The sequence below is a fragment of the Strix aluco genome, chromosome 8 (genome assembly GCF_031877795.1).
Source record: "Strix aluco isolate bStrAlu1 chromosome 8, bStrAlu1.hap1, whole genome shotgun sequence".
Taxonomy (NCBI): Eukaryota; Metazoa; Chordata; class Aves; order Strigiformes; family Strigidae; genus Strix; species Strix aluco.
In genome coordinates this window covers 23,969,741-23,983,929 of record NC_133938.1, presented here as the reverse complement: position 1 = coordinate 23,983,929, position 14,189 = coordinate 23,969,741, and the positions used below count along the sequence as shown (strand labels likewise).

Below are 14,189 nucleotides of genomic sequence, written 5' to 3'. Positions count from 1 at the left end.
ACTGCCAAATGGTTTTTAAATGTTTTGCTACCATGAATACGTGTGTCAGTGTTGATCAGACTTCTTTAGTGGTTTTAAACCACAGACATACCTGGTATGAAAGACAGCTATTGCTCTTTTAAACAAGATATTCATAATGATTGGGTTTTTTGAAGTGACACTAATTCAACATTTGCTGTAGTGGGATCAGTAAAACTATCTTAGGATACTGTCAAATCAAGACAAGGTAGATGCTTTGATAACATGAAAAAAATCCATGGTTTGTACTTATTTACCAGGGCACATTCTGAAGTTAAGACAAAATAAATCAGTGTAGACAAGTACAAGCCTAAAGCATATCCTACTGTGTCAAAATTATGGTCATAAAATGACAAACATTAATACAAAGATCTCTGGTGCAAAGTTGAAACAATGTTGTGATTAATTATATTGCCAACAATACAAGGAAATAAACATTGACCAAGTGAGAGTAGTTTCTAAAGGCAGACATCTCAATCTTGACTTGTTTTAGAAATGCTTGTTAGAGGCACAATTGAAATGACACTTGATTTTTTATCAAACCAGTTCTATTAAGTTATCAGAGAGTAAATGAATAGGTGGGTAATGGAGGTACTGTGTTTGCTGAAAATTTCTGGTAGAATTTTTAGATTGTTTACCTGCATGTAATGTCTGTTCTTTCTGCACAAATCTCACTTCAAAGCTAAGTGGGTTCTAATCAAATTGCAGGAAAAGTCTTCAGAGTTTCTACAAGAAGATGCAGCTACTATTCAGAGCTCTCCCCAGCGCACAGCCACAGAATGGATGGTGATTCCTCTCTCCTGTAAATAGCTACCAATTTATCCTAGCATCCACATGGGTAAGCTTAGTTGATTACATTTCACTACTGAAAGTGCAAAATCCTCTACAGAACAAATTTTATTTTAACTATGGTTTAAGGATAGCAGAGGTAGAAAGTTACTCTATTTCACAGGTTGTGTCTGTGCTTTCTCATTTTCCATCTCTATTCTTAATCTAAAATCCTTGGATTTAATTAATAAAAGATAATGAAAAGAAATACAGCAAATCTGTCAAAAGGACAAGGGGGAGAACTGAATTTTGGAATTGATATTTTTGCGTGATAGAGAAGCCACAGTATTTTGGGCAGAAACAACACAATATTGCTTGTTAAGATGGCTGAAAACAAATCCAGATTTAGTTATCTGAGAATTATGGTTGAGATAATACCTTCTGATCTTCCTCAGTTTCAGGAAATGATTGATTAATCTTTCAGTTTTCTGATTTTGATGGTTCCAGTTTTATACTTTGGCAAAAGAGGATGATTCCCAAAGTGGGGGAAAAAAATTCCCCATTCTTTTTATTGCTTTGCTTATGGAGGAGCACCACTGAATTGGTATGACCCTTCTCATATTTTAGGATAATCTCAGGAAAGCAATAAGCTACATCATAGCTTTAGTTGCTCAAAAGGGACTACATACCCCTATCATTCATATACCACTTACAAAGCTGTAAGCTGCAGTGCCATTATTTCTATCTTCCTGGAGATAAATGAACATTCTTACATGATCTGTCTTCTCTTCCCTTAATTAGGAAGAGAAGCAATTTGAAACTACAGTGGTGTTTTTTTTTTTTTTCTTTGTCTAGTGCCAACAGCAAGGTCAGGGTTTAGATGTAACAACTATCAATAAAAACTGGCTAAGCACAAAAACTTCTCAGAGAAGATGAAGTGGTCATCAAAAGGCCCTGTGAACAGTTGGAGGGTGGGATTTGGTTCCCTAAATACAAACAGTTACTGCCATTAGAGGTGCCAGAGGGCATTTCAGACATTTATGGAGCTGGCAGGTGTGTTGTAAGAGCTGGGAGAGATTTAGGCTTGGGGAGCGGTGGCAGGAAGCCTGCCGGGAGCTGCCTGCCTGTCCTGGGCAGCTCCTGGGCCCTGGGTGTGCTGCAGGCGATGGCTTCTGCAGGCAGCCTGCCGGCAGGCTCTCCGCCCAGCTTCCCTGCTCCCCTGCCCGCCTTCCACGTCTGCTCTGGTGCGGTGCAGCTGTGCAGCGCTGGACGTGGCTCTTGTGGACACCCCTTGTGAGCAAGAGCTGTGAAAAGCCTCATCTGAGGCCTCCACCCAAGCCCACCAGCCTGGGAGTGTATTTGAAGGCGGGCCCTTGCCTGAGTGACCTGGTGGGTTCAGCCCATGCTGGCTTCGCACGTCTGAGCTCCTGGTGTGGCCCAGAGCTGCCTCACCACTGGCAGCTTGTCTGGCGGCCTGCAGGCCCTCACTGAGCCCCTCGCTGCCACCGGAGCCGCTCCGCTCCCCTGCCACCCCCATTCCCCTTCCCCCACCAGTCCTCTCCTGTGGAACCACCAACTGCCATTGCTCCTTAGCAGTGGCACTAGACACCTATGGTCAGGCAGTTCAGTCCTATCCAGAAAGCTCTGCCTGAACAGCAGCATTTTCAGCTTCATGCATGACAACAGTATTTTCTTGCACGTTCCCAAAACTATTAAACAGACCTGCAACAAGTACTGCTTTTACAGAGCACAGAAAGGCAGAAGAAAGCCGGGAGAGCAAACCAAAGCAGGAGCATGCACAGGTCAGCAATTCAGACACGTGACTATGAATTATATAAAAGGCTGAATGTTCCCACATCCTTAGCTGCTACGGTGTTTGACTTGCAATAATGTTTCAGACACAAAAGAATGCAAATAATTTCTCTTTGTTTACAAAGACAAAAGCCTTTCTTCCTGCCATTCTTCCCAATGAATGCTGCACTGAACACTTTCAAAACCCATGAAATAGTGCCACACACTTACTACTTTATTTGGCAGCAAAACCAGAGAAGATAACCACAACTGAAAAGATTTCCTAATGATATTCTAACAATTATTTTCCTAAAATTTTTTAGGGAAGGGGAGAGAGTGCGCGAATGTGTTGGTGGCTTCTATTAATAATTCCACAGTAGTATTAATCTGAGGAAAAATGTTGGCTGTATTGGTATTCCTCAAAACATCGCATGGTGCTGGGTCCTGAAGTTCTTCATCGACAAAACTTAAAATGATTTCAGAGAGCTGCCAAGTGAGAATTGTAAGATTAATTGTAATCTTATGTTATTTAATGACAGTATTTAAAATAAATTATTCTTTCCTAATTTTTTGCTCCCCAAATATATGATACATTTGTGTATGTGTGTGTACTCTGGCAATTTGAGCAAAAGTGTTCATGATGTGTTCGGTAAAGGAGACTAATGAGTTATTTAAAGTTTTTATTGCCCAAAGCAACATAGTTGTTGTAGCTTAATAACATATGTCCTGGTTTTGGTGTTAAGAGCTAAATTTTTAATAATCAGCTTAGTATCACTCAGAGCAAGGTTGGTTCTGCAAATTTTATTTTACAATACTTGCTGTGTATAGCAAATATTATATAGAAAAATTATTTGAATTCAAAGTAATAATTTTGCATTGTAATGGGTGGTGTTTTAAAGCTGGCAGTTTATTCTTTACACAGAAGATGTTATATTCATGTCAAGTTAAATTTTGAACACTGCTATTCTAAAGTTATTTGTGATCTAAAATAATTTGAATGTTGCAAACTTTCTTCTCACTACTTTGACTTAAAGCCAACTGCATGGGGCATTTTGAAAAATTAATAATGAAATCTACTGGAAATGAATGTTTTGATCAACTTCTAAACAACATAAAATAGCATTTGTAATGGAAACATCAGTAGTCTTTAATTACACTATCATAAATATGAAAGATATTAAAATGGAATGGGTCTGTAACTAAAAAAAGGGAGTCACACTTACATAAGTGTGATTATAATCAGGTGTGTTATAGTGACCACAAGTAAAGGTAAAGCCAAGTTTATGTTTATATGTCATTACATATTCCTCTTGTGTGTGATTTTCAAAACAGAGAGCTTTAAGATACCAGGATAATATTCTACTACAGGAGACCAAAACACCAATGTGCAAAATATATGGTGTAGAATCTCTCAGGAGATGAAAATTCAGAGTTTATGTGAACATTCGTTACAATGCAAAGGTAAAGGTACAACATTTATATGGTTCCTACAAAACATATGAGATGTGAGGGATATTTTTTTTTTGTTAAAGCAACAATGCTGGGAAGCAGGAGATCTTTCTGAATCTACATTGATTTATTGTTTTGAATGTGGATGAAATGCTTCAGAGTGCTTTTGTTGAGCTAGCTCTAGAATGGGGATAAAAACGCTGCCCTGGAGGTCTCTCAAAGCTCTTCAGAATAAGAGTTGTTATTGTCAGTGAACAATGGAGAAGCTGGTGCCAAGGAAAATCAAATGATTTGCCTATGCTAACAAAAGAAGGGAATGAACGCAGGTCTTCTGAATTCCAGTTCTATTTACTAGATTGCAGTTTATTAGATAAATGCAATAGCAGAGTTGATTACTGTTTCCAAGGGAGTTTGGAGTCTCTCAGCTATAAAAAGGCTTATAAACTATGAAGCTTAAAAAAGGAATATGCAATGTTGTCCACTTAAGTGTCATATGCAATTGCGTAAGATGTTTAAATGTTCTGACAATTAGAAATACCAATGTTATGTATGTACCTCCTTCTAATCTCACTAGTAAGAACTTTAGCAGCTTCGTATTCATATATCGGGAACATGATAAAGATTTGCAAATGTTTTTTATCCCCTCTGCTTTATCTTGGCATTTAAAAATATTATCTGTTATTGACTATTTTCAATTATTACAGTAAAATTAAAAAATGACACTCAACAGACAGATTCTTATATCATAATTCCTCTCTGAGATATACTGGATGATGATATGCTCTCCTGTAAGTGGGATTTTAATTGGTGTAATGCTTTACTTTCCTACTCTTTTAATCAGATTATCAATAAGATGACTCAAACAGCTGGCATGTAGCAATCAGCAAAAATGAGAACTAATAAATTCATGTATCAAATAATTAAAGCTATTAGCTGCTTCAGGATAGTTTTCATCAACAATATTTATTGCTACACACAGACTTACTGTTGGTATCATTGTGCATTTATCTTCATGACAGAGCAGCCATTAGATGGGAAAACATAGATAATAGATGCTTGCTTTCCAACACAATCCTCTTCAGGCACACTAGTTTTTCTGCAATGTGCTACACAGGTGTAACCAACGTGATAGGCTTAGCCAGTATTTTAGCTGAAAACACTTTTTAAACCGACTTATAATATGACATCATTCAGCAAAAATGTCCAAAAATGCTCACATCAAAACACAAAATAACTCTTTGTTTATCTAATTATATTGCCTCTTAACAAAATTTCAAAAGTTCTGATTATTTATTTGTCTTTTCAAAAGCGATGTATTGATAACTACGCAGTTAGAATTCATAATTCATTATTACACATTGACCAGTACAGATGAAGACTGCATACAGTTGACCTATATATTTTTCAGAATATTATTATGCAGGCTACTACTAGTAAGTTATTGCAATAGTAACAGGATTGCACTACTCTCATTTTATCAACTCGACAATTTTGCTACAATGTAGAAAACATCTGAATAACAACAGACCTGGCTTAGACTTAGAAAGAGAGCCCTCAACATGTGTTTGTTTGGGTTGATATCTGAAAAGTTCTTTCTACATGCACATGAACTAAAGATATGCCTCTAAACATGGATGTTGCTATTGTTTACTATGACAAAATGTTAAGATAATTCAAGATATTATAAAGCCCAGAGTTAAAAGACTCTCATGAATAAGAACTGCTTCTCTCTGTGCTTTATATAGTTCTTGCATTACTTTTGACATGCTGATTAACATATTTATTTATGTTTATCAATCCTAATGCACAAAGGTGTTAAATTTTAATTGTTAGTGAAGACTGAAATAACCTGAGATCCTCAAGGAATAGATAACTGCAAAATATGATTTCACTTCAAAATACTTGCTTTATTTAAAATTATTTTATCCTATTTTTAGATTGTCGTCATGCCAGAGTTGAAAAATAACAAAGATATTTCCGTTAATCTAGACAAAATAAATTACTTGATAATCAGTGTGTTATATATTTCTAAAGATAAAGTGTATCAATATCCTTAAACTTCATGATGAAGAAAAAGAATAGTTACTCAAAAAGTCTTCCACTCTCACTTAAGACTGAAACACCAAGACCTCGGTCATTTTCTCATGCTCCTCAGAAGCTGTGCATGTAACATTGTTACACATTCATATACTCACCTTTGGTTTAGAGAAGGAAGGGTCATACAAGAAATGCTCAGTTTTTATGAAAATGTACTTCTAGAATGTTGTATATTCTTTTAAAACATGTCTGAGTATATTTTAAACCATAACGTCTGAGTATATCTCTTTGTAGAACTTTCAGAGAAAATGGAAACAGGTTTCTGCTACATAGAATTTGGATGATGAAGCTGTATTTATTTTTTTGGGCCCAGTCCTGTCCTCTGCCCTTGCATACCCCTATCTCCCATAACCTGAACCCCCACAACCCCTATCACATGCTTGTCCTTCTCTCAGCAGCCTTGGCAGTGATGGCAATGGAAATCTGGCTTCTCAGATCACAGCTCCTCCAGAACTGTGTGTATTCCTTTATGTTGTCCCCTATGGTGGGAGGTGGTGTTTGCTGCATGCCTGTGTAGAGTGCTGGCTGATGGGTGCACATGATATTGGAGGATGAGAAAAGGCTGTAATTCCAGGTAGAATTATTTTTTGTAGGACTGGTCTATGCCTGGACCCTTGTGAGGGGTCAAACACTGAGGCGAAACACCAAACCTCCTCCTGCTCCATGAAGCCACATGGCAAGCACGGCCAGCCAGCACGTAAGGCCAACCTCTGCACAGATGTGCCGTTTTGGGCAGCAGAGATTCCAACGTGGCTCCTGCTCAGGTTTGAAACACAGGCCCAGTGGAGTGAGAGCGTGAGAGGCGTGTGAAATGCAAAGGTTTTGTGCTGCCGGTGTGAGACGGCATTTCTTAAGTGGTAACATGGCAGATCTGAGTGGGATGATGGCTTTCTGAAGACTGCAAGAAAGCTACAGAATGAGTAGCTGTTAAGCTAAAAGAGAAAGATGAGTGCTAGAGGAAAGTGGTTGGAACTGGAACAGAGAGGTTTGGGCCAAAGCCAGGATGGGTGGGAGGAGGTGAGGGAGGTGCTCAACACATTTTAGCTGGCTCAATGTTTTGTATTTGCAAAACAGTCAAGGTCTTCTAATGGTGCAGAGCAGCGTGGGCTGCAGCATCATCACTAAGTTGTCATGTTGCCACTGAATAAAAGAGAAGATATAACTGGAGTACACTTCTTCAAGCATCTTTTCAGTTGTGTTTTAAATCAGTAATGGTTTTGCATGAACTAGCAAAGCTCTCAGGTCGATGAAGAAAAATTATAGCAGTATATGATTTTATTTTGATAGGTGGTGTAAATCTTGACCCAAATTTTCAAACCTTTGCAGAAGTTATGCTGTGTATATGCAGCCTTTCATGTTTCTCCCCAGTTGTGTACCAAATGGCATGTACGCATATGTAATTTGAGGCATTTCAAAACATCTGGCTCAATTTTTGAGACATTTGTGTTGTAATACACTATTGTAATCTGTCTGTAAAGATATGCGGAATAGGATGCCTTTTCTGAGAACTGAAGCCTCCTTGCGGAGAGCTGCACTTTGCTGCATAATGTCAACCTAATGGGGCTGATTTAAGGATGTTATGTTTGCCCTTAATATGAATTTCCTTGCACTAACGGCTCCAGTTTAAATCTCATTGTGGGATTCTCCTGTTCTGGGAATCAGGAGGAAGTAAGTCTGGTTTTTGAACCTTGTGAGAGTAACTTGTTCTCCTTGGATGCTAGTCAGTGCTCACAGTCTCCCTATCAAAATGCAGCTTCAGCTCTTTAAAGAATGAGCTACATGTGGTGAAACTCTCTCTACTCTCCTTGGAAATGAAATTCTAAACTCTTCAAAGTAAGAGTCCTGTTTCAAGGATCTTCTGGCTTAAAAGGAAAGTTAATTTCCCATTTAAAGTATGTGTAACATTCAGAGCTCAGTGATGCAGCATCTCATTAACAGAACACTCTGCTGAATTGTCTTCTCTGGACAGCTGTTTCTATGCTGAGGGTACTGGTGGTGTTGGTTCCTCCTGCACCTGTCAGCATATATGGGTATTGGTTAGTGTATGTGGGTAACAAAGCTGGTAGCTCTTTGGATTGTAGCCCTTGTGTATCCCTGACCTACAGCTGCTTGGTGCTATTTCTTAAGGCTAACCTAAATAACAATTCAAGTGAGAATTTCTTCTTCAAAGAGATTATGGCTGAGCTCCTTATAACTTAACAGTTCTGAAGTGCAAGAATAGATTCTTGGGTCCATTGGAAAAGCCTTCAAACTTTAGCAGGAAATAGAGTAAGAACAGGAGCTAGCACATAGGTGTCATAGCAAGATAAAGGTCTCTGTTTTGCTGTTCAGAGATGCTCAATATACAGCTCTGCCACTGGCTCCATAAGCTGGAGCAGTATTTTGGTTTATCCACAGACAGATTTTGTTATGCTTTATTCTTTGTACATCTGGAAAATACACAGGGTTTCATAAATGTCTGAAAAGTGTGAAAGATTTGGAAAGTTACTCCACTTAGTCACTAGAAGGGGAATGAAATGGGTAAACTGATCTGCAAACAGAAGTACAAATCAAAATATTGTCTCTAGATTCAGCCAGTGGCATCAGTGCAATTATTATTACACGGTTTTCCACTTCTATCTGAACAAAAAGACAGATAGTAATTGGAAAGAAAGAAAGACCACATAAAGAAGTACTTGTCCAAGCTGTAATTGTAAAAATACAAAATAGTTTTGGGCATAATGCTTTAATCATTGTGGACCCCAGCTGTACATTGAAATCAGTGATGTTAATAAACACAGTCTCTTTAATATAATTATTTCAAGTTGATTTCAATTATAAGTAATCTTCTACAGACATTAATACCAACAACTGAATTACGATCAAACTCTCTTTTCCTTTCTCTGTAGAAATCTTTAAACTTTAGCACTGTCACATCTTTCTCTTTTCACCTGATGATTATAGGTAAAAGTTTTATTAACGATTTAATTATTCTCTTTAGAAGCCAAGATGATTATACTGGGCTTGACCTGGCTTCCATTAAAAGTATCTTTTAATGATTTTGCTATTGACTGTAGTCCAATGTGAGAGAAGAACAGTTCATAATCAACAAAATCATATCTCAAAATTGTGCAGGGATGAAAGAAATTGAAAGAACAATACTGTTAATATTTTATAGAACATGATGGTACTTTTACAAGGAAGACTGAAATGATTGAGCAATGTACTAAAATAATAAAAATTAGTAATTTTTTTTCTAAACACATCAGAAGCAGAAACTTTCTAGGAAGTCTCTAGGGCAAATGAATGGTGTGTAAGGTAGGAAAGGGAAAAATCTACAAGGTATTAACTATGGAAGAGCTTTAGGAGTTTGGTTACCAGGCTACTGCCTACGTTGATGGGGGCATGTGCTGGAGGCGTGTCTCAAAGTTTATACAAACCATTCTTAAAAATGGAAGATAGTCTGTTGCATCAGATCACCAGAAGCAAATAACATTGATCCAAGAATTTTGAAAAAATGCAGAAGCAAGTTTCTGACTGTTACCTGTGATTTTACTAATTTAATTGCCAAGACCAGCTTGATTAACTCTAAGAAGGGACCATGGCAGATACGATTTTTATAAAGAGCTCCAAGGAGGTTGAGAGGAATTAAAGACCAGCAAGTAAAACTTCTGCAGCAAGCAAGTTGATGGAAATTGTAATAAAGAATAGAAGTAGCAGATGAATGAATGAGCATGATGAGCACAGAAGAGTGAACTTCTTGTAGAGGGAAATAATGGTATATAAACCTAATAGGTGATTTTTTAAGGAATCAGTAAGCATATGGATGCAAATGATCAAGTTAATAATGTATCGGAATCTCCAAAAAGTATTTCACAGGATCCCTTAGCAGTGTTTTTAAAGAAACCAATAAGAGAGTTTTTTTGGATTTTTTTTTTTTTTTTTCATGGAGTAATCATGGATTATTAATAGGAAACAAGGTAAGAATAAATGTTAGAGACTACTACTCAGTCCTGCAAGAACTGTGTCAGGACTTCCACATGCAGAGTTGTGCTAGAAAAGTGAGTGAAGAGTAATGTATTAAAGTTTGCTCATATTACACAAGTATTGTGGCTCTAAAGACCTTCAGAAGAATTTCTAAGGTGCTGTGTGACAGCACAATAAAATGGTAGATGAAATTCAGTGTTCAAGAGTAATGCACCCCTATAGATACTTGGCTTTTACCATTTAGAAAAGGGACCTTAGGAGTAGTTCAGGGTATTTTATTGCAGATGTTGACTTAATGCTCTTCATCAGTCAAAAAGGCAAATAGATTCTTGAAATTTTTAGGACAGGAAAAAGAAGAATGAAATAGAAAACACTACAATGTCACCATATAACTTCATGATGCTTTTGAACGCTGCATGAAGTCTTGAATATTGAAAAGCTATATAGTACTACCCAAAAAGGTAGAATGAAGAGCAATACAAGCAGTTCCTGCAAAAGGAGAGATTAAATAGATTAGGTTTCTTCAGCATAAGAAAGGGAAGATAGGTTGAAGGAAAATAAAAGACATCTATAAAATCACAAAAGTTATGGAATAGTTGAATTGGAAATGATTAGTCATTTATTCTTATTCTTTATTCTTCCTTCCAAGTACTAGGAATTACCAAATGAAATTGTCAGCCAGCCAGTTAAAACAATGAAATTATTATTACACTTTGCATAATCGTGAACTTGTGCCCAGGACGTTTGGATAACAAAAGTATGAATGTCTCAATAAGTGATTAGGCAAATTAGTGGATGAAAGGCTCAGACCAACTAAATATGAAGATACTCATGAACTCTTTGGCTAAGAAAATCTGTAAGCTGTAGCTTCCTAGAGTTTGGATGCCAATGCTGAACGAAATACCACTCAACCCACTACTGTCAAATTAGAGGATGCTGGGGTAAATTGACCCCGGTCTAACTCAGTATAGGCCTTCTAATGTTCTACTGTAAGATGTTCTTCTGTCTATAAGCATGCAAGCATGAAGATAAATACAACTCACAGGAGTGAAAGGTTTTGAAGACCAGCTCTAAAATGGGCTAGGTAAGATGGTCAGAAAACAATAGGGAATTGGGAAATGTAAAAGGGCATGCTTCTGTTAAGTGTTTTAGTTAAGAGTTCAGATCTTGAAAGGTCTTGATTATTTTTGGAAATTCATTGCTGAAGTACTCAACCTATTGATACTAAATAGTAGCTCCTTTAGATAACTAAATTTCTTTAAAAACTTCAGTCACCTCTACAGATTACTTGTAAGAAACACTGTCAATGAGTGAAGATCTAAACTCTTTTGGAAAGTACCTCAAATAGTAGCAATATGTAATTAAAAAGCCTTGAGTTCATTAGCTGTTAGATACTACAATACTCATCTCTGTAGAAATACAAACCTGAAGTTAGAAAAGCTGATTACTTTAGATTACATCCTTTCAGCATGTTCAAATTCAGGGCAGAAACGTACCTTAACATCAGGTGTGCCCCTGTACCTAGAATAACTCTGAAATCCATTAACGGTGGAAGCTAGTCTTTTAAAATTTAAGTTTACAGGTAGACTGAATCTTGGTATACCTAATTCCATGGCATCCATTTATTAATGCATAATATTAAAAGGCAGTTTTTCACTTTTAATACCACTGGGAGAGCTTAGCTTCTGTTAGGGGAGGCAGTTAACCTTGCAAGTTAAAACCTATCAGCTCCTTCTAAACTAAACTTTGGGTTTCATATTGTCATCATTGTGACCAGAAAGATCCCTTGGGGGAGTTGTATTTGCCCATGTGAAAAGAAGTTAAAACAATAATGACTGAAGTCTCAATAATAAGCATGTGCTGGTGTCAGCAATGCCATCAGTTGCATCAGTGTCAAGACAGGAAGTGCTGACAGTCTTTAATTGCCTCAGGTCAGTAGTTTTTATCTACAATTAAGTAGGATGGAGATTACTTTACTTACTCCTAAATGATCCTTTTAAGGCCCCTTTATAAAAACATCCCATCTGGGTGTGTCTGTGGTGCTACTGATCTCTTTATTTCTGTCCTCATAAAAAGACAGTGAGCAGGCAAATTACATAGAAGTTATGGCCACTGAGCAGGCTTAAAAGGAAAGCATGACAGATTTTTCAGAGGAAAAGCAGTCCTGCTCATCACTGTTAAATGAACATTTAATAATTCATAACAGCTGAGTTATAAGTTTCCTCTTCAATACATTTCCAAATGTGAATAGATTAAATGGTAATTGCTATCAAGCTTTATGTTCTATTTCATGTACCTAATAAAAGTTTATCTAGTGGAGCTTACTTTGTATCTTTTTGATCTATTCCTAACTGACTGCAATATACTATATTAAAATATTTATCATTGTGCTATCAAATATTAACCATTTAAAAATCATCTGACTAAAGAAAACAAATAATGTTACTTGATTAAATTTTCATGAATTTCCTAATATTTAGTTGTTCAGAACTCTCCCATGATACAGCACCAAAAATATTGAAGACCCCAGAAATTGTATTCAATTTTTAAATTGGGCTGTTTTGAAATGCACTCTGCTCATGTCTGTCACCACTGTTCATTTTTCCTCTGCATGCAGAAATCCTAATTTCGCTGTCTGTAAAAAGTTATGATTCTGCTTCAGTACAAGAGAATCTTAAGAGTTGTTTGTCTTTCCGTAGGTTAGTGGGTTTTTAAACTATTTCTAGGAGAGTATAGAACATGATTTTTTATTATTTTTTTTTTTTAGGAAGAAGTTTTTAGGAAGTTTTCCTAATTATCCACCTGCTCATCCACCTGAAATTATGTGGCTTTGTCTGGTAAAGATACCAGCAACTTGCTAGACTATAATGTGAATGATCTAACGATGGAAAGAGGAGAACACTGATCCCACAGATGTGCTACAGTTACATGGCAGTCCAGTCTAGCCTAACTGCTGGCTGCCAGGGCTCCATGACTCCCCAGCTGAGTGGGTTAATACTCTCCCAGGGTGCTCCTGCTTGCTCAACCCGTTGCTGATTCATATCACAGAACTAACACAACAGAAAACTATTCTTCTTTGGTTAGTGTCCTGCTGAGTTGGATCTGAAATGGTTCAATGAAAGGTCAAACAAGTGCCTGAGAGATTGCCAGGGGTATGGGACTAAATAGCTGGGAACTGGGAGAAGAGGTATTGCAGCACTTGCAATTAGAGCAGTTTAGACAGCTATGGAATAGCAGCTTTGAAGCTGACATCTGGGCAAGATCAAGAGGAAAACAACCCCTTTGCTCCAATCCAATCCTTCACCTTGCTGGGGAAAAATTGTTCTATTAAAGGTCAGGTGTATAAATGTTGCTACCGAACCATTTCTTTTCACTTTAGAGAAAGCAAGTCTGATCACCAGGTTAGCAGAGTAAATCTCCTGAAGTGAAGAGCTGCAGTCTGTTAAGAGCCTGGTGCCTCTTAGTGTTAACTATGCTAACTAGCCCCCTCTTCTATGCCCCATTCTCTGGTTGATTTATGACCTGTTATTTTCTCTGGCTTGCCCCCACACAGGTGATACCTAATTCATAATCCCCATTCTGTTCACAGAAGCCTTCCTTCCAGCACAGAGATGCTGAGATAATGTCCTTGGGCTCTCACCAATGCCCCTGCAGTCTATTCCTTCTGCACGTTCTTCCATTTCCACAATATTCCACACACTTTGTAGGTAGCACTACTAAAAGCAGCTTGAGACTTGATCCCCAACCTAGGCATACTACGTAACTACGTAGGTCTGTGTAATAACTATATAGAGAAAGCATCCTCTGTTTTCATCTCCTCTGTGCTCTTCCTTGAGGAAAGTTTCTTCACTTAATCATTTTTATTAAATGCAGTGTTTGTGTTCTGACACGTTTATTCTGACTAAAATACCCTCTCACCAGAGAGATATCAACCTTCTTTTTCTCCTTCAAATCCAGTATCTCATTAAAAAATAATACCATTCCATGGTATCCATACTTTGGTGAACAATTCTCTATGTATCCCTGTATTTGTATGGTTATTCCGTGGGTCCTGTATTTTGGAATGAATTCATTAATGCGCACATTCACATTGTCTTGTC

The 14,189-nt window shown here is 37.4% G+C and overlaps 1 protein-coding gene across 8 annotated transcripts in view; it reads right to left on the bottom strand.

Annotated features, from left to right (window-relative positions):
* NTNG1 (netrin G1) overlaps positions 1–14,189 on the bottom strand; it is a 157,344-nt gene that overhangs the window by 7,586 nt on the left and 135,569 nt on the right. The window lies entirely within an intron of this gene.